At 49.5% G+C, this 26,584-nt stretch overlaps 1 pseudogene across 1 annotated transcript in view; it reads right to left on the bottom strand.

Moving 5' to 3' along the window:
- Positions 1-2,838, bottom strand: part of LOC308467665 (inositol polyphosphate 5-phosphatase OCRL-like) — a 51,143-nt pseudogene extending 48,305 nt beyond the window's left edge. The window contains exon 1 of the transcript in view: positions 2,797-2,838. The product of the transcript in view is annotated as an inositol polyphosphate 5-phosphatase OCRL-like (transcript). The remainder of the gene's footprint in view (positions 1-2,796) is intronic.
- Positions 2,839-26,584: the final 23,746 nt, after the last annotated feature.

Here is a 26,584-nt window from a genome sequence, read left to right as displayed (position 1 = left end):
TGGGAAAGGTTTCTAGTCCAACTAACTGGTCTGGAGAAGAGGAAAGGCAGCCATGCTTGCTCCTTTGTCTTCTCCGAGGAGACTTCCAGCCTGACTTCTCATCTTGAGGCCCCAGGGAGAAGTGGGAAGAGGAGGAGGAGGAGGAGGAGGAGGAAGCATCCCCAGAAGAAGTGTGGTCCCCACCAGTAGGTGCTTCCACCCCCCATTCCTAAATCTGCTTCCAACAGATACTTGGAGGGGGGGGCATCCTGCACCATCTGGTCAATTCCTGGTGTTAGGAGAATTAGAAGGTCTAAGATATAAACACATACATAAATACCGAAAGTAGTTCTCATCACAAAAGAATATGCAGGTAAACCCATGAACAGCCAGGTAAACCCATCAACAGGTTTCCTGCCAGACAGGAGTCTGTTGTAGGCCACCCCTTCTGTGATGTATGTATGATGTATGGAGGGGTGGCCTTGGGCTCCAGGGTGGGCAATTTCAAATGTCTATAGAAGGACTTGGTTCGGGGTCTCCTCCTCTCCCCTGCGTGCGGGGGGGGGGGGGTGAGCACCCTGTTGCAACAGGTAATAAAGATCTGGCTTACTAGCTGCTTTGCTTCTCAGTATTTTCTGGTTGGCCTCTGTTATTTTCTCCTACCGATAGAGAAGCTACCAAAGGACTCTATATGGGCTCTGAGGTACCCCAGAAGGGAAAAGGAGCCGTTTTTTCCTTATAACACTGGCCCCCAGTCCCCACCCCCTTGCAGCTGACCCCTTGCTGCTCTCTGCTTGGCAGGGTATTGAGGAGACATCCTGCTAGCCAAAGGAGACATGTGCAATTCACATTTGTAGTGTTCTAAATATGTACAAAGCAACCTTGCTGGGGGATGTGGATGAGGTTAACCCTTTCTTTCTCTCCCTGCCATGGTCCCATGAAGCTGCTGTATTTCAAGGGAAGATCCCTTGGCCCCCCTGGCAGAGAGAAAGACTTTGACTCCCTCCTCCCAGCCATCCCAGCAGCCCTCAGGCTTCCCCTTGGCTGCTTCTAAGGTAATAAACAACCACCAATGAATACCATGCCTACTCTGGATCTGAGAATTAAGAAGATCACCTGCCAAGAAGAATACACAGCTATTTCTCCCCCTCAAGGTACCTTGTATTCCTCGACAGCCTCTTCCAGAGGAATCACCTCGTGGTGTTAGTGCTACTTGGATCTGCCCCAAACCACACAGATGGGGGCTTCATCCTCCTTGCAAAAGAGTTTCAGGGGCTCCTGGTGCTTCTCACAGACTCCTCCTTTCCCTCTGGAAGACTGAGAGTCTTGGCTACTTCGACAAAGGTAGCCAATTGACGATTGCGGACGAAGCTCCTTCTCTGGACTCCAACTCGGCCTTGAGGACAGGAAGCCAGCCTCCTTTTTGCCCCGCTGCACTGGATCAGGCCGGACCGGCAGAAGTTGTGCCCACACTCTGGGATGGTCCCTGTGTCATAAGAGAGTCAGGGTCAGAGAGGGGAATGAAGGAGAAGGACCCTACCAATATCAAATAGATCGTATTCTGCCTTCACACCCTACAAGAAGGTCAACGGTGCCTTGGGGAATGGATCCTTTTTTGCTGTATCAAATTGTATCCTTTTTGCTGTATCTTTCTCATTGACTTTAAGAATGGATCTGAATGTAGTTTTCGACTCAAATGTATTTTCCCTCAAAATGCTGTACTTTTCTAAATGTATCCAAATGTATCCAAATGGGTTTTTGTATTTCCCCCCAAACTCATCGCCTAGAGAATGTTCCCTAAATGTAACAATCACTTGTTCCAAATGTATTTGATTCAAATGTATTCAAGTGTATACTTTTATGGGGAAACGTAGCTAGGAAAATGTGGAGTTATATATATATATTGCTTATACTGCCTTTGAACGGTCAACGTTCCACCCTCTATCCTTTCAGGAGCTGCCAAAAACACTCTCCACACCACACTGCCATCTACTGGGTCTACAAATGATACCATGAATACACACAAATACAAGCTCTAAAATAAATTAGTTTTATTTTCCCATAAGTATGCAAACATAAGACTATCACACCCAAATTGATAGCTATGCAGAACAGGATCCCCCCCCCCCCATCGGATAGCTGCCTGCGCGGCTGTCTTTGAGGGGGGTGGAGGGAGGAACGGGCGGGATCGACATCGGATAGCTGCCTGCCTGCCTGCCTGCCTGCCTGAACATGCCGTGCACCCGGGGGGCGCTGCGACCGGCGCCCATTGGGAAGGAACAAGACAGGAAAAGGAAGGAAATGGGAGAGGTATTTTTAAGGTCCCACTTTTCACATGGTGTCCTGTTGTGTGGTCGGAAAGTACTCTTTATTGTTTGATTTGGGTTAATGTCAGAATAAAAGCGAGTTCCTTCAAAATAACACATTCCTTTTTATCTTACCAATTTCTCATATTGTAAGAAGCGGAAGAAGAAACCATAGAGAGCATTCATATTTTCCTTCTGATCAATGAAGTCAAACGTTACAATTATCCATTTTAGAATGAGCACCTATAGGGAGAAGACAGATCTCAGTAAGCCAAAGCAAGGCCAAGACAACAAACCCCTTCTGGAATATGGTCAGCGTGTACAACATCTAGCTGAATCATCACCAGGATAACTAAGTCAGACTGGGGGAAATATCATTCTTCAGAACCAAGACATCATTACCATGCTTTCCAAGTTACCTGAAAGTCACTAGAACACTTGCGAGCACAGAGCCAAGACACAGCTGAAAGAAGAGCAAAAGACGGAGTTTGGCCTCATTAGGTCCCCCTACCATGAACTCCTTAGGTGGGCCACCCTGCGCCCGCCTCGGCATCGCACCTCGCTATTCTGCAACTCGAGATAACACTGAACTGCTCTGCAGGGTTGTTGTAAGGATTGCAAGTCAAGGCATCCGAACTGCCTTTGAACATTGAAAAGCCCCTAGTCAATGCTTTGAACTACTGTCGCTTTAAAAAGGAAACTCTGATTAGTAAGAGTTTGGGGAATTAAAAATTGGTTTGTCCTGGGGGCGCTGAAGCTGTGTTCTGGCTTGAAAACCCAGTGAGACCACTGGGCCATCTAGTTCTGTATGGTCTGCCACAGCCAGCAGCTGCTCTCCAGGATTTCAGAGCTCTCTTTCCCATGAATGGGTTGAAACTGCCGCTTTTTGCATCATGTGCCTCTCCCAGAGCCATTTCCTGTATAGCGTTCTACATCCCATGTAGTCCTGCTTCTTCCAGCTCAGTTCAGTTCATTCTGCAACTGTGCAAGTTAGGCCGCATCTGCTTTATGCATTCAAAGCACCATCATGCCCCTTGACATGCTAACAGTTGCATCTTTGTATTCAATCCCTTCAGCACCTTGGACAGCAGTCTCTCAAGGCTCAGCCACAGGTACCTGGTGCCCCATGCTTCCTAGGCCCAGGTCCGTGCTTTAAAGGCACTGTGTCCGAGTGTTTTGTTGTCCCAGGGCTTTCTAATTTTCAGCATCCCTTTCCAGGGCAGCTTTATTTATTTCATGTCTTTAAGGAGTCCTCTGTGCGTGGCAAAGGCTTGTTGCTGGGACAATAGGAGGCTGCCTTATACTGAGTCCCACTATGGCTCTATCTAGCTCAGTCTTGTCCACAATGGATGGCAAAAACTCTCCAGGGTTTCAGACAGAGGACATTCTAGCTGGAGATACAACAGATTGAACCGGAGAGCTTCTGCATGTAAGCAGCTGCTTTACCACTAAGCTATGGCCCTTCTCCCATTGCTTCTGCCCTGAATGAACTGCAAGCCTGTCCTCCAGTCCTCCCAAAACTCTCTTTTGTGGCTACACTCTGCAGGAGGTCATTGGTTGCAGAAGTTGAGCTGTCTGCACAAGTGACTGAATCCGTGAGAAGGCTGATCTGTAATGAAATGCTGACTTTCAGGCATCTCTTGAAGACCTTTTCTGTGCCAACAGCTCTGTGCTATCATTTAAACATTTCTTGAGCACCCAGACATTTGATTTCTTTGGACTGATTTTAATGTCCACCCTCCACCCGCTTTTGTACATTGCCGTATTTTATGACATGCCCTAGCTTCTGAGAAGCCTTTCGCTCAAACCAGTTAGACATGACATGAATTAGTCGTTTTATCCACCCGGCATGTATGGAACGGACCCTGACGAATCAAATGACAAGGCATAATTAATCCCTCAGCTGAACTGAACAGGGAGCAGCAGCTGGGGTAGAACATGCAAACAAGAAATTATTAGTTCAAGGTACAGAAGCCCCAGAACACCCCAGCCACATGGAGTTAAGAATAGCAATTCCAGATTAAAGGGCTTGCATCTGAGACATTTGTTCCTTCCTTTTTGCCAAGACAGGTGATGTTCCTATGAATACATTGGAAATTTTGAAAGGACCGTGGGCATTTCCCCTCCGCAGCTGAAGATCCAGAGCTATCTGAAGAGGGGAAAATACCAGGTCTTGCTCAGCTGGAGATGTCTTATTTCCTTTTTAGATATAAGCTAATGAGAATTTTAGGCTGCCGGGGGTGGGGCAAAATCTGAGGATGGGAAAAATGATATCACTGGCAGTCACATGGGAGGCTGCTGAAAATGCACATGGAGAAACAATGGGTCCTTGTACTGAGGGGACTGTCTGACCTGCAGGAGGAAGCCAGTTGTTGAAAGGGAACATGGATCTGAGAAGGAGCTTAGAGGGAGATTTCAACATCCAGCTGGAGCCATCAATGGCAGTTCGTCACTAGTTCGGAGTTGGGGACTCTTTTTCAGTCTTAAGGGCCATATTCTCCTCTGGGAAACCTTCCAGGGGCCGTGTGCCTGTGGTGGAAGGGGCCACAGGTGAAAGTGGGTGGAGTGATGAATGTAAACTTTGGTTTCCTAAGGGAGGCTGGTTTCTACACACATTCAACTCTCCACTCTCTGTCCTTCATGACTCAAGGTTGCGAGGGGAGGGGTAGTACCTCTGGTGGGGGGCACATTGTGCTCCTTCTGGGGTAGTTTGTCCACCTTTGGTCACTACAGCTCTCACCTGCGGCTCTTAGAAACTGTCAGCCTGCAGCAGCAGCCACACCCCAGGAATGGCTTCAACTGGCAGGCTAACCAGGTGAGGGGAGTTGATGGGTCTCAAACCCTCAGTGAGTTAGGGGCTTCCCCTGCATGCAAAGCTAGTGTCGGGTACTGGCTAGAGGAGGAGGAATGGTGGGAGGCTACAGCCAGGGAACCCACCAGGGAAGCATCAAAGTGGGAAGGCTCCAAGCCAGGAGACTGCTGGTGGGATGCAGGAGACAGGTCAGAAGAAGAAGAAGAAGAAGAAGGGGGAGCAGATGGCTTGGAGGCTAAACAAGCAACAGGTTTAAGTGAGACTGAGGCAGCTGAGTAGGAGGAGGAGGTGGTGGCGACTGAGGCTGCAACAGATCCCCAGGCACATGCCATGTCCACTGTTCCCTGCTCCCCTCCTCCTCTGTCCCCAGGAACAAGGGAGGCATTACATGGAGCAGAACAAAAGGCACAGAGAGCCCCTCCACGACTGTTGGGAAGTCAGCCGACTGAGGAGGAGCCTTAGGATAGGGATGCCATATTTCTAAAAGTAGAAAGCAAGACACCCCGAAAGCTGTGGAGCTATTTTTAGGAAGACCCCCAAATTGTTGAGCTTCTTAAAGGAAGACCCAGAAGCTGTTGATGTCTGATAGCCCTACCTTAGGAGGAGGCTAAGATCCTCCGTTCTGGCAACTGGGGCTAGTCCTGCCTGTGGAGTTTCTCTGTCGGGTTTCGTCTCCCTGAAGAAAGAGTCCACCTTACTGCTCATCTCTGAGTTTTGATGCTGAACTGCAGCTGAATCAGCCCTGACAGCCAGGCTCCGGACAATTGAGCAGATGAGACCACTAGGGGGTCCAACAGTCAAGAAGGTGGTTTCTGCCCGTGCTGTAGAGGGAAGTGACGAGCAGTGGGGCTCATCCACCTGGGAAGGTAGCTCATTTAAGAGAAGGAAGTCCCTGATCCTAAACCTGATTGATCCATTTAGCCCAGTATTGCCCACTTCCAGCCTGAGTGGCAGAAGCTCTCCAAGGTCTTGGGCAGAGAAAGGCTCCTACCTACATTGAGCTTCTAACTGCAGGTGCTAGGGACTGCACCTGGGACCTTCTGCATGCAATGCAGGTGCTGAGACACTGAGGCTATGGCGCCTCCACAAAACCTTCAGGTATGGGCAGGAGGCACTACTCGGCATCATTATATCCCACCCTTCCTCCCAAAGGAGTCCAGGGCAGCAAAGACACAACAGTTAAACAACCAAAACATCCAAAAACAGTTCCTACACAGAAGCTGTGAGGAGAACCTGAGCTTACAGGGTTAAACAGCTCAGAGTGTACGCTCTGCCTACTAGTGGGAGGGGGGAACTCCTACGTCAGTTCCGAGAGACTCAAGTCTTTGTTCTGTTCTCTCTACTTTCGCTTTTGAGGAGAGAGGACGTGTTTTCGCGATGCTGTTCGCTGTGATAGATAATGGATAGTCTGCTGTAAATAAAACTGCTTTTAGCTGCTAAGATCCTGAGTGGACTTTATTTAAGCACACTGAAGAATGCACTGGAGTGTTTTGCAGCTTCCTCTAGCCGCTGTTGATCTCTGCTATGCTTTGCTCAGAAGCATCGGAATGAGTCGGACCTTTGGAATGCCGGCCAGAGGCCTGCGATGGGGAAGCGTGCCGGACCTCACGCTTATCTGAGCAATAAATCTAACAGGTTATGGAGGCAGTAACTGCAATTAGAGGAAGCCTGCCTTTGATGTGCTGTGTGCTTAAGAAGGCTGAAAACTGAGAAGCTGCTGTTTTGCTGCCGGAAGGCAAAAGTCCTGTTTTGAGGCTTCGCCTGGGAGAAAAGCAGGGAAGCTGGCTGCAATGCTGTGTGCTGCAAAGAGCCACTGGAGGCCTCTCCGTTGAAGCTGGCTGGTACGCGTGAGTACTTCAAAGCCCCAATGGGAGCACTGGGGGAGGAGATGGCTGAGCTCCAGGACTTTTATGATGTCCCGTTTGAAAAGCTCACAACCCAGTCCTGGGATATCTGGGTTAGAAGAGTCAGGGGGTGGTTTTTGGCCACAGGGTTCTGGAGTATAACCCAGAAGGAGCCCGCCCCACCCATGCCAGTTGCTGCTGAAGAAGGAGGAGCAGAGCTGGAGGCTGCACTCCTGGAAGATAGACAGCTGAGAATGCAAAGGGAGCTCTGCATGTTGAGAGCAAGCGTGGACGCTATCCTGTTGCCCCACCTGGAGGGCATTGAGTCGGCACAGGCCGCCTGGCAGGTGCTGAGGAGTCTGTGTGATAGCTCAGCAGGAGCCCAGGGCCGGGAGAAAGCCGAGAGCAGGGAGGAAGCTGAGAGCCCAGAGGGGGCTGCTGGCCATGTTCCTGAAGTTACAGCTGGGAGTAGCTGCTTTGTCTCCGAGGGGCCGTGTGATGTTGAGGCCTACAACCAGAGTGCTGGGGAGCGTGCAGGCCCAGGCTGTGCGCCCAAAGGTGGGGGTGCTGGGAACAAAGGAATGGCTGAAGAAGGAGCTGTGAGAGCTGTTGCTACGCGTCGCCGCTGTTATCGCTGTGGCTCCCCCTCCCATCTGGTGAGAGAATGTCCAGTGGAGGCACAGGAACAGCCGAAGGCCGTCTCCCGTAGCAACCAGATAAAGAGCTCTTCTTCAAAGCGTGGGAAAGGCAAGCCGAAGGCAGCTGGCAGAGACACTGAACGTAAACATTTGGCTGCCTCTATGGCTGTAGTCAAGAGTTGTCAACAGGATGCTGTGCTGGCTTTTGTTATCGACTCAGGAGCGTCACATCATCTCGTGCCATCTGGTGGATTCCTGGAGAACTGCACCTCTGTAAAATCTGGGAAGACTGTCTGTTTAGCAGATGGGACTCGACACCCACTCACGCAGACTGGCTCACTGTTTTGTTCTTTCTTGCAGGACTCAATCCAGGCTTTTGTTGTTCCAGGACTGTCCTGCGCGTTGCTGTCTGTCAGTGCACTTCTTGCTGAGAACTACAGAGTGTGTTTTGAGAACAATAAGTGTTCTATTTCCAAGAATGGACAGCACCTAGTCAGTGTTGAATGTAAAGACAGGTTGTTTGTGATAAATGCTTCTGTTGCAGGTCCAGATGACACGGATGACACGGAGGAGGCTCAAGCGCAGTGTGCCAATGTTCCAGTTCATGATGCGTGTGCACATCTCTGGCACCGACGCCTGGCACACGTGTCGTGGGGGTCGGTGAAAAGGATCCCAGAGTATACGCAAGGGTGCAAAATGAAATCATGTGCTAAGTTTCTAGATTGCAGAGCGTGCAAGTCCGCAAAGGTGAAAACGTGCACATACCCTAGGTCTGAGAGGGTGACCACCAGGGCTTTTCAATTAATTCATGCAGATTTGTGTGGACCGTTTTCTGTGAGCAGTTTGGGCGGAGCCAAATTTTCGCTGGTTCTGATTGATGACCATACGAGGAATTCTTGGTGTTTCACGCTTCGGCGCAAAGATGAAGCTGCGCCGCTAATCAAAGACTGGATTGCGGCTGTGGAACTGCAGTTTTCCACACGGGTGCAAAACTTTCAGAGCGATCGCGGTGGGGAGTTCACCGGGTCTGCACTGCAAAGTTTCTTCCGCAAAAAGGGGATTCAACACAGGTTGACTTCTCCACACAGTCCCCAACAGAATGGGATCGCGGAACGCAGGAATAGGACTCTAGGGGAGATGTCCGCAGCTCTTTTGTTTGATGCCGGGCTCCCACAGCGCTTTTGGGGGGAGGCTTGGCGAACGGCCAACTTTATTCTGAACAGGTTGTTCAATTCAGTGGTAGGTGGCACACCGTATTTCTTGCTCCATGGCAAGAAACCGAAAGTGCACTACTTCGGCGTTTTTGGCTGTGAGGCTTGGGTCCTCATACCAAAAGCCAAACGCAAGAAAGGTGAACCCAAGTCCCAAAAGATGATTTTTTGTGGGTATGAGCCAGGGACCAAGGGGTGGAGGTTTGCGTATCCGTCAGGGAATCAGTCCAGGATTCTGCTCAGCAACAGTGCTGAATTCTGTGAGCAGAGTGGCTGGGCAAGGATACATGGGAACCCTGACATCCTGTCAGAGAGTCTGCTAGACTCTGCTGATGAAGGAGAGGAAGAGGTTAAACCTGCTACTGAGGCTCAGAGTCCAGACCCAGTGCAGGCAGAGGGGAGAACTTCTCCCAAGGCTGTGAAGAGTGAGCAACGCAGTGCTCCATCTTCCCCCACAGGTTCGGCTGAGAAGTCCAGAAGGCGCAGTAAGTCAGAGGGGGAGCTCTCTGATGCCAAGGACGTTCTGGCTGGCCCTAGTGGGTCAGAGGGGGTTCCTGAAGTAGTGCTACGCCGTTCAACGCGGACGACCAAGGGGAAACCTCCTGAAAGGTTTGCCGTCACTAGTGTGTGGGTCGGAATGGCACAGTGTGAACCCGAGAGTTTTGAGGATGTTCAGAAACTGCCTCAGGAAGAAGCCAGGAAATGGCATGAGGCGATGAAGAAGGAGATGAACTCAATGGAGTTTCTAGGTGTGTTCTCCCTCACGAAGTTGCCGGTGGGTGAAAAGGCAGTGGGTAGCCGCTGGGTTTACCGTCTTAAGCCCACAGCGACAGGAGAACCGCAGTATAAGGCCAGATTAGTGGCGAGAGGATTCACGCAGCGCAGGGGGTTGCATTATACGGAGATTTATGCGCCCACGTGTAGGAGTGAGTCTCTACGCTTGGTCTTGGCCATCGCTGCACAAAGAGGTTTGCTGGTGCATCACTTTGATGTGGATGTTGCTTACTTGAACTCAGACCTCCAGGAGGATCTGTACATGCTTCCTCCTCCAGGGTTTGAGGGCAATGAGCAAGGTACTGTGTGGAAACTTCACAAGTCAATTTACGGCCTGAAGCAGTCGGCCAGGAATTGGAACTTGTGCCTGAATGAAGCTTTGGAGAAGCTAGGTTTCAGGAAGAGTCTTGCTGACAGTTGCCTGTTCCTTAGAGGATCAGGAGACTCACAGGAACTGGTGTTGTTTTACGTTGATGACATCATCCATGTTGGAAAGGCAGACAAACAGGTGCAGAAGTTTGCCAAAGAGCTTGGGAAACGGTTTCAGCTCAAGGACCTGGGTGCAGTAAAGATCTACCTAGGCGTCCAGATAGCGAGAACTGAGGATGGTAGCTTCTTGCTCAGTCAGAAAGGCAAGATTGAGCAGTTGCTTGAGAAGTTCAGAATGTCCGATTGTGCAGGAGTTCGGACACCCATGGAGACGAACTTCGTGAAAGATAGCCAGCAAGCAGAAAGTGCTGAGTTTGAGAATGCTGAGCTCTTTCAGTCAGCTCTAGGTAGTCTGTTGTATCTGTCCCAATGGAGCAGACCAGACATTGCCTTTGCTACCAACCTGCTAAGTAGGGAAGCGTCAAAGCCCAGTGTGAGTGCTTGGCACGGTATCAAGCGGGTACTGCGCTACCTGCAGCATACCAAAGACTTCTGTCTTAAGCTGCCAGCTGAAGGTGAGGCGAAGCTCACATGCTATGCGGACAGTGACTGGGCGAATTCGCAGGACCGCAAGTCTGTGTCTGGATTGGTGGTAAAGTTTGGGAAGTCACTGGTTGGGTGGAAGTCCCGGAAGCAAAGTCTCATTGCGCTGTCTTCTACTGAGGCTGAATTCAGTGCACTGTCAGACTTGTGCCGAGAACTAGAGTTCTATAGATGCTTGGTGCAAGAGATCTATGGGGATTGTAGCTTGCCCATCACGGTTTGGGAAGACAATCAGCCCTGTTTGAAGTTGGCTGAATCTGCGCAATTTAAGGCGAGAACCAAGCATCTGGACATACGTTTCCGAAATGTGTGTCAGAGTGTTCAGTCAGGTTTGATACGACTGAAGTACTGTGCCAGTCACAGTAACCTGGCCGATGGATTTACCAAACCTTTAAGCTTCCAGCGTCATGGGGAGTTTTGTGGTGGTTTGGAGTTGGGGGTAAGTTCTGTACTTACTGTCCCCACAGTAGCGCAGAGCGAGAGGGGGTGTGAGGAGAACCTGAGCTTACAGGGTTAAACAGCTCAGAGTGTACGCTCTGCCTACTAGTGGGAGGGGGGAACTCCTACGTCAGTTCCGAGAGACTCAAGTCTTTGTTCTGTTCTCTCTACTTTCGCTTTTGAGGAGAGAGGACGTGTTTTCGCGATGCTGTTCGCTGTGATAGATAATGGATAGTCTGCTGTAAATAAAACTGCTTTTAGCTGCTAAGATCCTGAGTGGACTTTATTTAAGCACACTGAAGAATGCACTGGAGTGTTTTGCAGCTTCCTCTAGCCGCTGTTGATCTCTGCTATGCTTTGCTCAGAAGCATCGGAATGAGTCGGACCTTTGGAATGCCGGCCAGAGGCCTGCGATGGGGAAGCGTGCCGGACCTCACGCTTATCTGAGCAATAAATCTAACAGAAGCAGACTAAGAAAAATCTCTCCTTAGAAGGCTTCTTGAAAGAGGAAGAGGAAGTAGGCATTGAAAAGATAGCAGAGAAGGGACCCCCGATAAGATGGTACCTGCAGGAAAATGTCACTACTCCTCTTTTGTCTCTTCCTTCTGAAGGATCCCGGTGAACAAGCAAAAAGCCCTTGGATAAACACACACACACACACACACACACACACACGAGGACAAGACAAGACAGGGCTGTGCACCACAAACCATCCCAAAATAAGCCTCCATTCTGTGGGATGTAAAACACAGGAGCAGTCAATGACAACATTCCTAGAGTGTACATGTTAGAACATGGGGAGGGATGTCTGTCCAGCAAGCAGGTAAACTTCCTGGGACGGACTTCCTCCGCATGTGACCAGAGGTGGGTGTGGCCTCACCTGTGCAGGTAAATGATAAAAGCACAGGGCAGGCAGCCACCTCTCTCTCTTGCCTCTTGCCTCTCTCATCTTCATCTTTTGAAGAAGCAGGATGCCCTCTTGGCTCTCAGCCAAGAGAGGAGGAAAGGACTATCTTCCTATAAGATAGATTCTGAATGTATGTTACCTTTTTAAGCGTGTCTGCCTTCTGGGATCATATTGTGAACAGAACGTGAGTAAACTCTCTTATACTTTTATAAAGACTGTGTCGTGTCTTGTATTTTAAGAGGGATCAAAAGGGGGAAATTACCAGAGTAATTATTATAGAGGTCCTAGTGAAGCTGTGCAGACGTTACCGTTGCGAACTTAAAAGGGGGAATGTTATAAACTCTGCTGATATTTTGGGAACTTGTTAGCACAAGTTGGATTAGGATATAATCTCACAATATATCCTCTCCTGCACCCCAGAACATTCCCACACATCCCCCATCAATCAGTATTGGGCTAAAAGCTATAGGACACAAAGCTACATGCACCTAAAAACTGGTTTTGAAATAGCCTTGGTCTTGCCTAGTCCCTCAGCCTTGTGAGCATTCCACTTTCTCTACACTATGCGTGTACCCCTGACCGTGTCCTCCCTTACTCATTTCCCCCCTAAACTAGAAAGCCCCAAATGTTTTAGCTTCTCATCTGGGAGTTGCTCCAGCCCCTTGATAATTTTGGTTGCCCTCTGCTGAACATTCCTGCCCCCCCCCCCAAGCTCTACCTTCAACTGCAAACGTGGCAGACAATGCCTTCCCTGCAGTTGCACTGCCAAAAAAGTGCATTTTTACTTTGAAGGACAGGAAATTCTCCTGCAGGCCATCTGTGCTAAAGAGAGGGTGCAGATATAAGTCTCCTTGTTTTGGACCACCCAACTGCATAAAAATAAGACAAGATTAAAAGTGTTGAGTTTTCCCCACCCCATGGAAAAGGAGCAAATGAAAAATCCTCTCCTGAGCTGTGGCTGTGACTTCCTGAGCATGAGAGATGAAAAGGGCCTGTATGGATTTGGCAAAGTCAGCATTCACAGTTCGAGAATCACACTTGGCTCATGACCAAGGGTGTCCAAAAATAGCAAAAGCCAAACTTTTGGCTCAGAGTTGAAATGCTGACGTTCCTCTTCTCTATGGCCTGCTGGTCAGCGGATGCCTTGACCAAGACCTGGTTGTCTAACTTTAGACCTTTCGCCTACACCTGCTGTTCTGGGCTATGAAACAACAGCAGCAATTCAGCCCTTGGCTCACTGCAAATCATGTGTGCAAACACAGAACCTGGCTTTGGGCTGCTTTGCCTCTGACTTACTTTGCAACATCCTCTCCCTCCAGAGGAATCTTGCTTTGAACAAAAGTAACCCACAGTGGAAGATCAACTTCACTTTACTTGACTAGACCCAGTGGCGTAGTGGGCTGCGGGGCACAGGGGCAGTTGCCCCAGGCACAAAATTGTTAGAGGTGCACAATTTCAGCACCTGGTGCTGCCTCAATACAGCTGCACGCTTCCATCACTGAGGTCCGATGACAACGGCTTGTCCATGCGATCAGGTAAGTGACCTCTCCAGACAATGGGGTGGCTCTTCTTTTCTTATCTCTGTGGCTGTGATCCCCTGGGTGATGTGGATGCCATTAGGCAGTCGAATGCGCATGCATACTCCGTCTGTTTCCCTCCCTCCTACCCCCTCCTCCACGTGGGAACTGGCAAGCCATACTATGTCTCTGACGAGGCAGAGCTCTGGCACCCTCCTACCTTGGTGGAGTCTACCTCTTTTTATCTGCAGAAAAACTCATGACAGGAGTCATTACAGGAGATCTTGGACTCTGTATCAGACCCTGATGGCAAAGGTGGTTCTGTTAGACTATGAACCACCTGAAAGAGTCTCCTGGTACTGTTTTCACCAACAGATCCAGCAACAATGGTCCTCCTCACCGTCGCTATCGCCACTTGGTAGGCTCGGCGTTGAGCTCTAACCCGTGTTTGGTCTCATTTGAAGTGGGTTTTTCACCACCAGCACTTTAGCTGTCTCAGTAATTGTTTCATCACCCTCAGCCCCAGGGGTAGAACCACAGGGTCATCCCAGTGCCATGCCATTGGAGAGGGTGCTTTTTAAGGTTTGTGGAGCAGCACCCTCTTATTCCCCACCACCAAATGTGCTTTCCATGTGTTTGGCCGCCGTCTGTCGGGTCTCCCCAGATGAATTTGCTATTAGAAAGAGGCATGTGAAGCCATAATCCTGGAAAGAGATTCTGGAGAGAAGCACTCGACCCAATTTTAGCGTTTGACTCTGTGAGAGGCGCCCAGTGCTTGGTCTTACTAGCTGCAGCTCAACTTTAACTATGTTTACAGCAGAGGAGCAAGTCCTGGAGGGCTGGCTTCCTATTCTGCCTCTATGGGTGAGTTGGCATTGATGAGGAAAATTCCGGGGTGTGAGGCTACTATATTTTTTCATAATATAGTCCGGCCCGCCACATGCTCTTGTGGGATGTGAAACACAAGAGCAGTCAAGTACAACATTCCTAGAGTGCACATGTTTACACATGGGGAGGAATGTTTGTCCAGCCAGCAGGTAAACTTCCTGTTTCCTTCTGGGCTGGGACAAACTTCCTCTACATGTGACTAAAGGTGGGTGTGGCCTCACCTGTGCAGGTAACGACAAAAGCACAGGGCAGGGCAGCCATCTCTCTCTCTCTTTCACCACATGCATCGAAGAAGCAACATCTGCTTAGCCAAAGATGCCCTCTTGGCCTCCAGCCAAGAGAGGACAAAGGGACTGTCTTCTTATGGAATAGTTTTCAAGTGTATGTTACTTTTCTAAGCTAAGTCTGCCTTCTGGGATCCGATTGTGAACAGAATGTGAGCAAACTCTTTTTATACTTTTATAGAAGACTGTGTCATGTCTTCTCTTTTATGAGGGAATAAGGGGGAAATACCAGAACAGTTATTATAGAGGCTTTAGCGAGCCTGAGCAAACGCATCCGCTGCCAATTTTAGAAGAGGGGAATGTTACTCTGCTAAATTGTGGAACTTGTTAACCCAAGTTGGATAAGGATATAATCAGACAATATATCCTCTCCTGCATCCCTGAACATTCCCACAGGTCTGAGGGACGGTGGACAGGCCATAGGCAAACATGTCCAGACGTCTCACTCAGTACAAGCTTAACACAGGCAAACATGTCCAGGCACCTCTTAAGTAAAGCTAAAGGTAAAGGGAGCCCTGACCATTAGGTCCAGTTGTGACCGACTCGGGGTTGCAGCGCTCATCTCACCTTATTGGCCCCCGAGGGAGCCGCCATAAAGCTTCTGGGTCATGTGGCCAGCAGGACTAAGCCGCTTCTGGCGAACCAGAGCTGCGCACGGAAACGCCGTTTACCTTCCCGCCAGAGCGGCACCTATTGATCTACTTGCACTTGGACGTGCTTTCAAACTGCTAGGTTGGCAGGAGCAGGGACCGAGCAACGGGAGCTCAGCCCGTCAACCTTCTGATCGGCAAGCCCTAGGCTCTGTGGTTTAGACCGCAGCGCCACCCGCGTCCCTCCTGCGCATCCATACCCTGGGGCAAGTCTGGGGATGGGCTCTTGGTTTCTTTGGCCAAGGAACTGCTCAGTAATTGTCACCTTTGGGCACTTCCCTGGGTGGGGGGGGGTGTACACGTGTCCTCACGCTTGAGGGATTATGGCGGGAGATAGAGGGGGAAAGAGTCCTTTCCTTAAGGGCAAGAATGGCGTTGGAATGGAGGAAATTGATGCAGGGGGTGGATTTTCTGAAGTGAGGGGCTTTTCCTAAGCCGGCAGTCCATAAGGGAAGTGGCTTGACAGATTTCTTGCAACAAAGGATCACTTTTGGCAATAGAAACCAGTTAATGGGCTTTTGATGGACTGAGTCCATTGTTCTCTCAGCCGGTGGCCACTCAGGAGCTCAGTCAAGCTGGCGAAGCTCCGCTGCTCCGCAGAACTGAAACAGGCAGCGGCACAAGAAAGATTCTGTCCACTAGAGGCCGCTATCCGCTAAGCGCTATTGGCTAGCTGTCCAAATCCGATGCTTTTGATTGGGCTATACGCAGCAGTATGTAAATACAGAGTTCATGCCCAAGTCCCCGTTCATATTGATGCGGTTTCATACCAGAAAGAGGGAAGCAGGGTCTTTCATTAATAAAAAAAGATGTGGTGCTTGGTGCGACAGGGGAAGGAAAGGGCTTTCTCGAGCTCATTGTCTCGCGCCCTAGGTATGTGGAGGGGTTTCTGGGGAAGGCGAGATCCCTAGCGAATTTCCCCCTCGGAAATTCCGTATAGCATATTCTTAAAAAAGGGGGGAAAGGAAAAAGGAGGGGGGGAGAGAAAAGACTGAAAGGGAAGAAAGGTTTCCTCTGTTCCCCTCCACTCTTCCAAAAGAATTCCGAGCTGAGGTGCAGAGCTCTTTCCTCCCTTGTGACCTCCCCACCCTCCTCCTCCTCCCTTCCACATAACTGGCTGTGTCACCTTGCCTGCCAATCATACCTCCCTTTGAACTGAAGCAGAGTTCCATCCCTGTTTGTGCCAGTTCTGGAGTCTAAAAGCCGAGGACCTAAATCAGCCAAAGGAAAATGACACCCTTCCTACCCACCCAAAAATGCAACTTTCATTGGTCTGTTTGCTACTGGACGTGGGTTTGTTTTTTTCTTTTGGTTTAAGAAGCGAAGCAATAGCTCATTTGCTTGCGAGTGTGGGAGTCTGCAATTCTTGGTGTTCCAGGGCTTTTTGCAAGTTGGAGTTGCCTCCAGTCCACCCCGGATGTAAGAACAGTCCTTCTGGATTAGACCAATGGATGATCTAGTCCAGCACCTTGTTCCCCATAGTTGCCCAGCAGAGGCTCACAACAAGCCCATAAGCAGGACCTGAGTGCAATGGCCCTCTCCCACTCATATTCCCAAGCAGGGCCGGACCTCTGATGAGCCAGAGTGAGGCAGCTGCCTCAGGCGGCCGATGCTGAGGTGAGGGGGTTGAGCTGGGAGTGGCCTGTGGCCTGTCCTGTACCCCTACGTTAGCTGACTGCTCTCAAGTGCAGGGAAAGCTCCTGTCCTTTCCAAAGTACTTGGAAGAAGATTCAACAGTCAATCCAATTGGCTTCGGTACAGGAAAGATTTTGGGGTGTTTTACTGTTTTGGATGTTTCAATTTGCTGGGAGCGCCCAGAATGGCTGGGGCAACCCAGTCCGATGGACAGCATAGAAATCTCAACATTGAATTTGTCTGATTTCCTTTCAGAGCCATTCAAGTTGGTACTTTTCAGCACCTATGGGTGTAGTGGCATCTGGACCATGGACCTCTCAGCTGGTGACTTGTGGGAGTCAGTCTGCAGCTCAACACACCTCAGCCAGTGGGATGTATCACCAGAGATTACAGAACCCCAGCCGAGTCTTCAGAGATGTCCTGCTCTCAGCAGAGCAGCTTCTTCCAGAGCAGTGGCGGAGCAGGGTGGGGGCGGTCCGCACTGGGTGTCATCCTGCGGGCGGGGGGGGGGGGACATTCACTGGTGGCTTGGGAAGCTGGGGGTCGTGGGTGGGCGCTCCCGGCTGGAGGAGGCAGGCAGGGGAGAGGACGGGAAGGAGGCAGGTGAGCAAAGAACGGAGGGGGGCAGGAAGGGGAGAGGAAGGAAGCGGGATCGGTGGGTGCGCCTTTCATTCTGCCTGGAAGAGCAGCGCCTACAGCTGGACTACCAAGTGGATTGAAAGGGTCACTTTGGGGGCAGCGCTGCAAATGCAGAAGGGACCTTGGCCGGTTTCTAAACAGGGAAAGTGAGTTTCCCTCTGACAAACGCTTTCTGCCTCCCCTCTGCAAAGCTCCACATGTTTCCGCCCCACCCTGTCCTCAGCCAACCCCCCACTTAGAAGCCACTCTTGGGTTATTGACTTCTGTGTGCTTGTGTATCTGTGTCTCCCGTGTGGGGTTCCTCTCTGCGTAAAGTCTTCAAGCTGTGCCTGTGTGTGCCTGACAAATCGGCCCCATTGCCTTTCCCTCGTCAAAATTTATCTTTCCCCCCACCTCCAGTCTCCGTTGTTGTGGGTCCTGGCTGAGAGGAAAAACAGAAGACGGGGGGCCATCGGTCAGGGATAGTCTACTTGAGATTCCTGCATTGCCCCAGGGGGTTGGCTTGATGACCCTCAGGGGTCCCTTCCAGCTCCACTCTTCTCTGGCGCAGGCTTGTGCAGAGTTTTAGGTACAAGTTGGGTGCAAGGGGTGCAGCCCATCTTATGCACCGCCGGCTCGGGAAGAAGTCCCACTGATCATGATGAGACTCGCAGGCGAGTAGATTGCTGCTGTGCAGGCCTGCTGTTGAAATCAATGTTTTCCTTTTCAGAGCATGGTGAAATCCCCATGACTAAAACCTCCCCTTCCGTAGTTTCTGTCAGGAGTTCAGCCTACACTCGAGTAGCACCCTGGCAGAGACACGTGCCCGACTGGCATGTTCCCTTCCTCCTGGTCGATCGTTTGGGAGCTTCATAAGCTTTCTTCAGCCCGAACATCACAGCGACCGATGCCAAGCGACACCGGCAGACTTAGGGATCCGCAGAGTTTGTGCATCATGCGTGACAGACCTCAGCAACTCAGCATTTTGGCTAATCGACTTGATTTACATATCAACACACACACGGAGCACTGCAACATGGCTCCCTCTCTCTCTAGCATCAGACAGCAAAGAGAAAAAGAACAAAGGACAATAGTCCCACTTCACGGAACACAGGAACACAAACATCCTGTCGCCGTCACTTCCCACTCTGTGGAGTCAAAACATAGACAACAATCCCATGACTGCAATCATGGAGCTGGAATTCTAACAGTTTGAAGCGCTACCACAGGTTCCGCAGAATATCTGTACTGCGTGGTTTAGTGTGGCAGCACCTGCCCTTTGGAACTCCCCGCCTCTTGCAACAAAGCACTTGCCTTTGCTAGACGCTTTTCAGGCACCTGCTAAAAGCATTCTTGTTTAGGCAAGCATACCTAGAAGCTTAGGAAGTTGAAGAAATTTTCATCTCTTTTAATATTTTAGCTTTTGTATGTTTTAAAGTAGGATTGTTGATTTTTCTTGATTTTACTGCTGTGGTGGTTTTTTTGTTTTGGTAAACCACTTTGCAGGCTTTTTAAAATAAATTTTATTAAATAAAGAAGCAATACATAGAACTTAGAATAGAAATATATAGGAAAATATATATCCCCCCCCCCATTTTCTTTATTTTCCCTTCTCCTCCTGCTGCTGCTGCTGCTCCTCCTCCTCGTGTTCCTCACCTGAAGGAAAAGCCAAAGAACCACCATTAACATTGGTGCCTGGTATGTGCAACCATATGCTGTATTTTTATTCTTTTTGGCAAGAAAATGGGCACACAAGGAGGCAGCAAACCTTTGTGCCCTTCAGAGGCATATGCGCAGTCTGCTACTGGTCTCTGGTCTCCTGCGCATGGGGTGGGCGTGGGGGGGAGGCCACCCCTTCCACGCAGCGAAGGCGACCCTGGCATGGCTACCAGCTGCCCACAAAGGCGCAGTGAACTGGGCTCCAGACTGTGGTGGGACTCCCCTAAGCCCCAGCCAACATGGCCAGCGCTCATCATGGATGATGGGACTTGAAACCCATTGGGAGGGAGGGCCATGTGAAGGCAGGATTCGCAAAAATACCTCTGGCTTGCGGCTCCTGGAGTGTTGCTGGCAACGCCTGGAGTTTCTCTTCAAGCTCCTGGAGCTTCACACGGAATACTTGAGCTTCCTTAAATACTGTTTCAGCTGCATGCCACACCTTAGCCAAAATCGCTGCTATCACTGAGAAAAAGAAGGGAGCATCTGTGCATGTCATTCCGGTCAAGTTGCACCAAAGTGGGACTTGTCATCTGAGCTCCACAGGCTGGTTCTTCTAATTGTTTGACTGGGGTTGTTTGTTGGTTTTTCTTTAATTTGGGGCAAGGCCTTTATATGTGCCCTTTCAATCCCCAAGAGCCAGCACTGTAAATCAGTTTTAAGGGAGTCTTACAACCACAGCTGCCGCCACCCCCCACCCCCCAACATCATCAGCAGTTACACATACAGGTTTTTAAAACTTATTTAATATCTTTTTTAAAAAGTTAACCTTGTAATTCCTAAATCATTTTAAACACTTTGAAATACTTTCTAAAATTCTGCTTTTTAACATTTATGTAAATGATGTAATAAAGGAACCCAAATGGCCAGATATTTCCCTGTTTCAGTTTTATCCCATAATGTATCCATTTTGCTACATGCCAACGATACGGTGTTGTTAGCACAAACGCAAGTGGGTATGAGGCGATTTCTAAAGAACTTTGGGAGACTGTGTCGTAACAAAGATTTGAATACAAATTATTCCAAGACAAAAGCCGTAGTATTGGGGGTACAGCCCAGGAAGCAGAAATGGCTCCTAAATGGACAAGCCATTGAACAAGCCAGGCATTTCAACTTCAGTGGTACCTCTGGTTGCGAACGGGATCCGTTCCGGAGCCCCGTTCGCATCATGAGCAGAACGCAACCCGCGTCTGCACGTGTGTGGGTCGCGATTTGCCGCTTCTGCGCATGCGCGTGACGTCATTCTGAGCGTCTGCACATGCGCGAGCAGCGAAACCTGGAAGTAACCCGTTCCGTTACTTCCGGGTCGCCGCAGGACGCAACCTGAAAAGGCGTAACCTGAACCGAGCGGAACAAGAGGTATGACTGTATTTGAGGATTTGCTTCTCTGATAGGAGTACTGGGTCTCATCAGATGACAGCCTCGGCCTTGAAGGCATCAAGATCTGCACAAGCAATCCTTAGCTTTACCAGAACTGAAGGCGGCAATGGGATTGCCCCTGCTCCGAGAAGATATACAGTGGAACCTCGGAAGTCAAACGGAATCCATTCCAGAAGTCCGTTTGACTTCCTAAACATTTGGAAACCAAGGCGCGGCTTCCGATTGGCTGCGGGAGCTTCCTGCACTCAATCCGAAGCCGCGGAAGCCCCGTCGGACATTTGGGCTCCAAAGAACATTCACCAACCGGAACACTCACTTCCGGGTTTGTGCCGTTTGGGAGCCAAAACATTCGCGTCGCAAGGCGTTTGGGATCCAAGGTACGACTGTATTGGTAAGGCGCCCCCACAGGTAACATGGGGGGGGGGGAGGAGAATGATAGGAGGGGATCGGGAGAGACAGGGAAGCCCGGAGGGAACGCCCCACCTAGCCCATCTCCGACCCCAAGCCAATATCACCAGCGGCTGGAGCAAAAGAGCAGAGGAACCGCGCACCGGGGACCGGCTGGGGGAAAGAAGAACGCGGCGTGGACCCCCCCCCCTGCCAGTGCAGGGGGGCACAGCAAAAACCATGCTTTATGTTATTTAGTTTATTTTCAGTCCATTTCTTATCCGTATTTTAAAGCCCTATGAACCCAGATAGGTGGCCTGAACCATTGGAGCCCATTTCCTGGAACCGCCACCTCAGCCCTGATCTAGGGACCCGACACCAAGCCCTGGGGGTCCCACAGGAGAATTCAAACTGCCCCTTTTTCTTGTTCCCTTCTCTCTCTATCTCTCTCCTCCTTCTTCTTTAGTTATATAAACAACTCTCCCATTTTTATTAATACATTATTACTCATTATTCATCCATTTCTATTCACGTCTTACTCATTTACTCATTTTCATTATGATTACTCATTTTTCTCTTTTTTTTAAAAAAAGTTTTTTTAAATTTCTCATTAAAGAATTCTATATATATATATCTACTTTTCCATCCCCACTCCCCCCTTTTTCTATTTACTTATTACAATGTTTTTTTTTCTTTTCCTTCTCTTTTCTGAACAAACAAACAAACAATTTTCAGTAGGATTTTTTGTGTTTTCTTTTTCTTTCTTTCTTCTTTTTCTCTCTATCTCTCTTCTCTCTTCCTTATCTTTTCTTTTCCATCATGTCTTTTGTCTGACACTGTAACTTGAACCACCACAGCGACTTCTGATTTTTAAATAGAATTCCATTAGCCTTTACATTTTTAACTTTTGACTCTTATCTGCAAACTCCCAACCCCACCACCCCACCTTAACACTGGGAGGGCCATGTCCCCGGAATTTGTGAAGACAGGATTCTCAAAAATACCTCTTGCTTGCGGCTCCTGGAGTATTGCTGGCAACGGCTGGAGGTTTTCTACAGGCTCCTGGACCTTCATACGCAATGCTTGATCATCCTTAAGTACTGTATCCGCCCCCGTCTTAGGGCTATTGGGTGCCTTCTTCAGTATTTCAACATCCTGGAGAGGACAGACACTTCCTGCTAGACATTTACTCCAGACATTTACACAAGGCACAGAGGCACTGGTTGAAGAAGTTGGGAATGAGCAGACAGTGCTATTGCTGAGAAGGAGCTCCACCCCAGGGTGCTAAAAGCTCTTTCCCTAGCCTGCAGGTGCCAGAAGGCCAAGCGCTGGTGTTGCAGTGGTGGTACTTCAGAGGAGTAGGAGAAGAGGCTGCTCTGGATTCTGGGTATATAAATGGCCTTGCCTGAAGCTGTGGATTGTGCTCTGCATTAGCAGAGAGGCTCTACTTAGTTGCAAATGAAGCACATTTCAGTTTGTAGCAGGAAGCCCCCACCCCAATCATTCAGTTTGTACAAACTTCACACACTCACACTCACACTCACACACTACATATGCCACACTTCTGTTATAAATTCATAGAAAAATCAACCATACATCGGATTTGCACTGTTCCATTTTTATTTTACTCCATATGACAAGGACTATCAAAGGGGGGTGGCTTGGTTCTGGTCAGCCATAATCTCTTCACCATCCCAGCACATCCACAAGAGCCCTGCCCAGTTGCTATGCCAACCCTGATGGTCCTAGACAGAAGACCATCAAGATCACAAAGAACTTGCATATGGGAGTGGATTCAGCATGGACTGAAACAAAGGACAATGATCAGATCTTCCCTCTGGGGGCAGGAAACTGCCAACTCCCCTTTGTCTCCTGGAAGTGACTCATGGGCAGGGGGGAAGGAGGAACCAGCCAGGTGACAGGACACTCAGGTTACCACCTCAACCCCTCCTTTCTGTAATGTATGCATGATGTCAACCCCTCCTTTCTGTAATGTATGCATGATGTTTCTGGGGGTGGGCTTGACCTAGAGGATGGGAATTTCAAAAGTTTTTATAAGGTCTTGCACACCATCTTTCTGGGTCTTTTCCTCTCTCCTGCAAGTGAGGGGAACACCCTGTTGCAACAGTTCAATAAAGGCCAAGCCTACAGGCTGCTGTTTTGCTCCAAGTTATCCTGGTTGGTGTCTTTGTTTTTGTCCAAGGGAGCCCTCGGATTTTTCCGGTAACAAGTTATTATAATAACCGGTGTTTCCATGCATGCTTGTTCAGGAACTCTGTGAACTAGACAGCCGCTGTTTTAAACTGGCCCTTTTTCTGGCAGGTTAAACGATTAAAGTTGACTTGATTAACTTCATCCGCCAACTACCCTTCTAAGCAACCAGAGCAATTACAAATAAAAGGCTCTCCAACTGTGCACTATCCCTATCTGCAAGCAAGCTCTACCACAAAGTGGGGGGGGGGGGACAGGGGATCCCCTCTGCTGTGCTTTGCCTCAATGCCCCAAAGAGAAGCCGTCCAGCTGGAGAAAAGGGGGGAGGGGTGTATGCCACAGGAATGGCCAAGAACGCTGTTTTTTGCTCAGCAATGAGGCGTTAAAGCAGACAGACCTTCCTCTGGGTCTGCTCTCTCGGGTCGGGCTCTCCCTCTCCTCAGCGGCGGCGGCTGTAGCAAGGTCGGGGCACCCCCCCAGCCAGCGGATTGGCTGGCTGGAATGTCCCCGGATTTAATTAATGTCCCCGGATGTAGTCGGGACCTCCGATGCTGCTTGCTGCCATGGCGTCAGCCATGTTGCAGCGCTGGAAGTCCCCAGGCGTAAATCCGGGGACATTCCGGGGACAAATTGCTGAATCCGGGGACTCTCCCTGGCAACCGGGGACGCCTGGTAAGCCTCCTTCTGGCCTTACCTTAGCAGCAAGTGCAGCTTGTCCTGGATCACCGTGGATCCCTTCAGCTGCCATCAAGCTCCCAGGTGTGGATCTGTTGTCCTGACCTGATTTTTAAATAGAATTCCATTAGTCTTTACATTTTTAACTTTTGACTCTTATCTGCAAACTCGCAGCCCCACCTCCCCACCTTAACACTGGGAGGGCCATGTCCCCGGAATTTGTGAAGACAGGATTCTCAAAAATACCTCTGGCTTGCGGCTCCTGGAGTGTTGCTGGCAACGCCTGGAGTTTCTCTTCAAGCTCCCAGAGCTTCACAAGGAATGTTTGAGTTTCCTTAAATACCGTTTCAGCTCCTTGCCACACCCCAGCCAAAAGAGCTGCTATCACTGAGAAAAAGAAGGGAGCATCTGTGCATGTCATTCCGGTCAAGTTGCACCAAAGTGGGACTTTTTCATCTGAGCTCCACAGGCTGGTTCTTTTAATTGTTTGACTGGGGTTGTTTGTTGGTTTTTCTTTAATTTGGGGCCAGCACTGTAAATCAGTTTTAAGGGAGTCTTACAACCACAGCTGCCGCCACCCCCCACCCCCCAACATCATCAGCAGTTACACATACAGGCTTTTAAAACTTATTTAATATCTTTTTAAAAAAGTTAACCTTGTAATTCCTAAATCATTTTAAACACTTTGAAATACTTTCTAAAATTCTGCTTTTTAACATTTATGTAAATGATGTAATAAAGGAACCCAAATGGCCAGATATTTCCCTGTTTCAGTTTTATCCCATAATGTATCCATTTTGCTACATGCCAACGATACGGTGTTGTTAGCACAAACGCAAGTGGGTATGAGGCGATTACTAAAGAACTTTGGGAGACTGTGTCGTAACAAAGATTTGAATACAAATTATTCCAAGACAAAAGCCGTAGTATTGGGGGTACAGCCCAGGAAGCAGAAATGGCTCCTAAATGGACAAGCCATTGAACAAGCCAGGCATTTCAACTTCAGTGGTACCTCTGGTTGCGAACGGGATCCGTTCCGGAGCCCCGTTCGCATCATGAGCAGAACGCAACCCGCGTCTGCACGTGTGTGGGTCACGATTTGCCGCTTCTGTGCATGCGCGTGACGTCATTCTGAGCGTCTGCACATGCGCGAGCAGCGAAACCTGGAAGTAACCCGTTCCGTTACTTCCGGGTCGCCGCAGGACGCAACCTGAAAAGGCGTAACCTGAACCGAGCGGAACAAGAGGTATGACTGTATTTGAGGATTTGCTTCTCTGATAGGAGTACTGGGTCTCATCAGATGACAGCCTCGGCCTTGAAGGCATCAAGATCTGCACAAGCAATCCTTAGCTTTACCAGAACTGAAGGCGGCAATGGGATTGCCCCTGCTCCGAGAAGATATACAGTGGAACCTCGGAAGTCAAACGGAATCCATTCCAGAAGTCCGTTTGACTTCCTAAACATTCGGAAACCAAGGCGTGGCTTCCGATTGGCTGCGGGAGCTTCCTGCACTCAATCCGAAGCCGCGGAAGCCCCGTCGGACATTTGGGCTCCAAAGAACATTCACAAACCGGAACACTCACTTCCGGGTTTGTGCCGTTTGGGAGCCAAAACATTTGCGCCGCAAGGCGTTTGGGATCCAAGGTACGACTGTATTGGTAAGGCGCCCCCACAGGTAACATGGGGGGGGGGAGGAGAATGATAGGAGGGGATCGGGAGAGACAGGGAAGCCCGGAGGGAACGCCCCACCTAGCCCATCTCTGACCCCAAGCCAATATCACCAGCGGCTGGAGCAAAAGAGCAGAGGAACCGCGCACCAGGGACCGGCTGGGGGAAAGAAGAATGCAGCGTGGACCCCCCCCTGCCAGTGCAGGGGGGCACAGCAAAAACCATGCTTTATGTTATTTAGTTTATTTTCAGTCCATTTCTTATCCGTATTTTAAAGCCCTATGAACCCAGGTAGGTGGCCTGAACCATTGGAGCCCATTTCCTGGAACCGCCACCTCAGCCCTGATCTAGGGACCCGACACCAAGCCCTGGGGGTCCCACAGGAGAATTCAAACTGCCCCTTTTTCTTGTTCCCTTCTCTCTCTCTCTCTCTCTCTCTCTCTCTCTCTCTCCTCCTCCTCCTTCTTCTTTAGTTAGATAAACAACCCTCCCATTTTTATTAATACATTATTATTCATTATTCATCCATTTTTATTCACTTCTTACTCATTTACTCATTTTCATTATTATTACTCATTTTTCTCTTTTTTTAAAAAAGGTTTTTTAAATTTCTCATTAAAGAATTCTATATATATATATCTACTTTTCCATCCCCACTCCCCCCCCCCTTTCTCAAATTACCTCTTGCTTGCGGCTCCTGGAGTATTGCAGGGAATGGCTGGAGGTTTTCTACAAGCTCCTGGACCTTCATATGCAATGCTTGATCATCCTTAAGTACTGTTTCCGCCCCCGTCTTAGGGCTATTGGGCGCCTTCTTCAGTATTTCAACATCCTGGAGAGGACAGACACTTCCTGCTAGACATTTACTCCAGACATTTACAGAAGGCACAGAGGCACTGGTTGAAGAAGTTGGGAATGAGCAGACAGTGCTATTGCTGAGAAGGAGCTCCACCCCAGGGTGCCAAAGAGCTCTTTCCCTAGCCTGCAGGTGCCAGAAGGCCAAGCGCTGGTGTTGCAGTGGTGGTACTTCAGAGGAGTAGGAGAAGAGGCTGCTCTGGATTCTGGGTATATAAA

This window comes from Podarcis pityusensis (assembly GCF_964106645.2).
Source record: "Podarcis pityusensis genome assembly, chromosome: W".
NCBI lineage: Eukaryota > Metazoa > Chordata > Lepidosauria > Squamata > Lacertidae > Podarcis > Podarcis pityusensis.
Note: the sequence above shows the minus strand (reverse complement) of the source record. Positions and strands in the feature narration are given on the sequence as shown.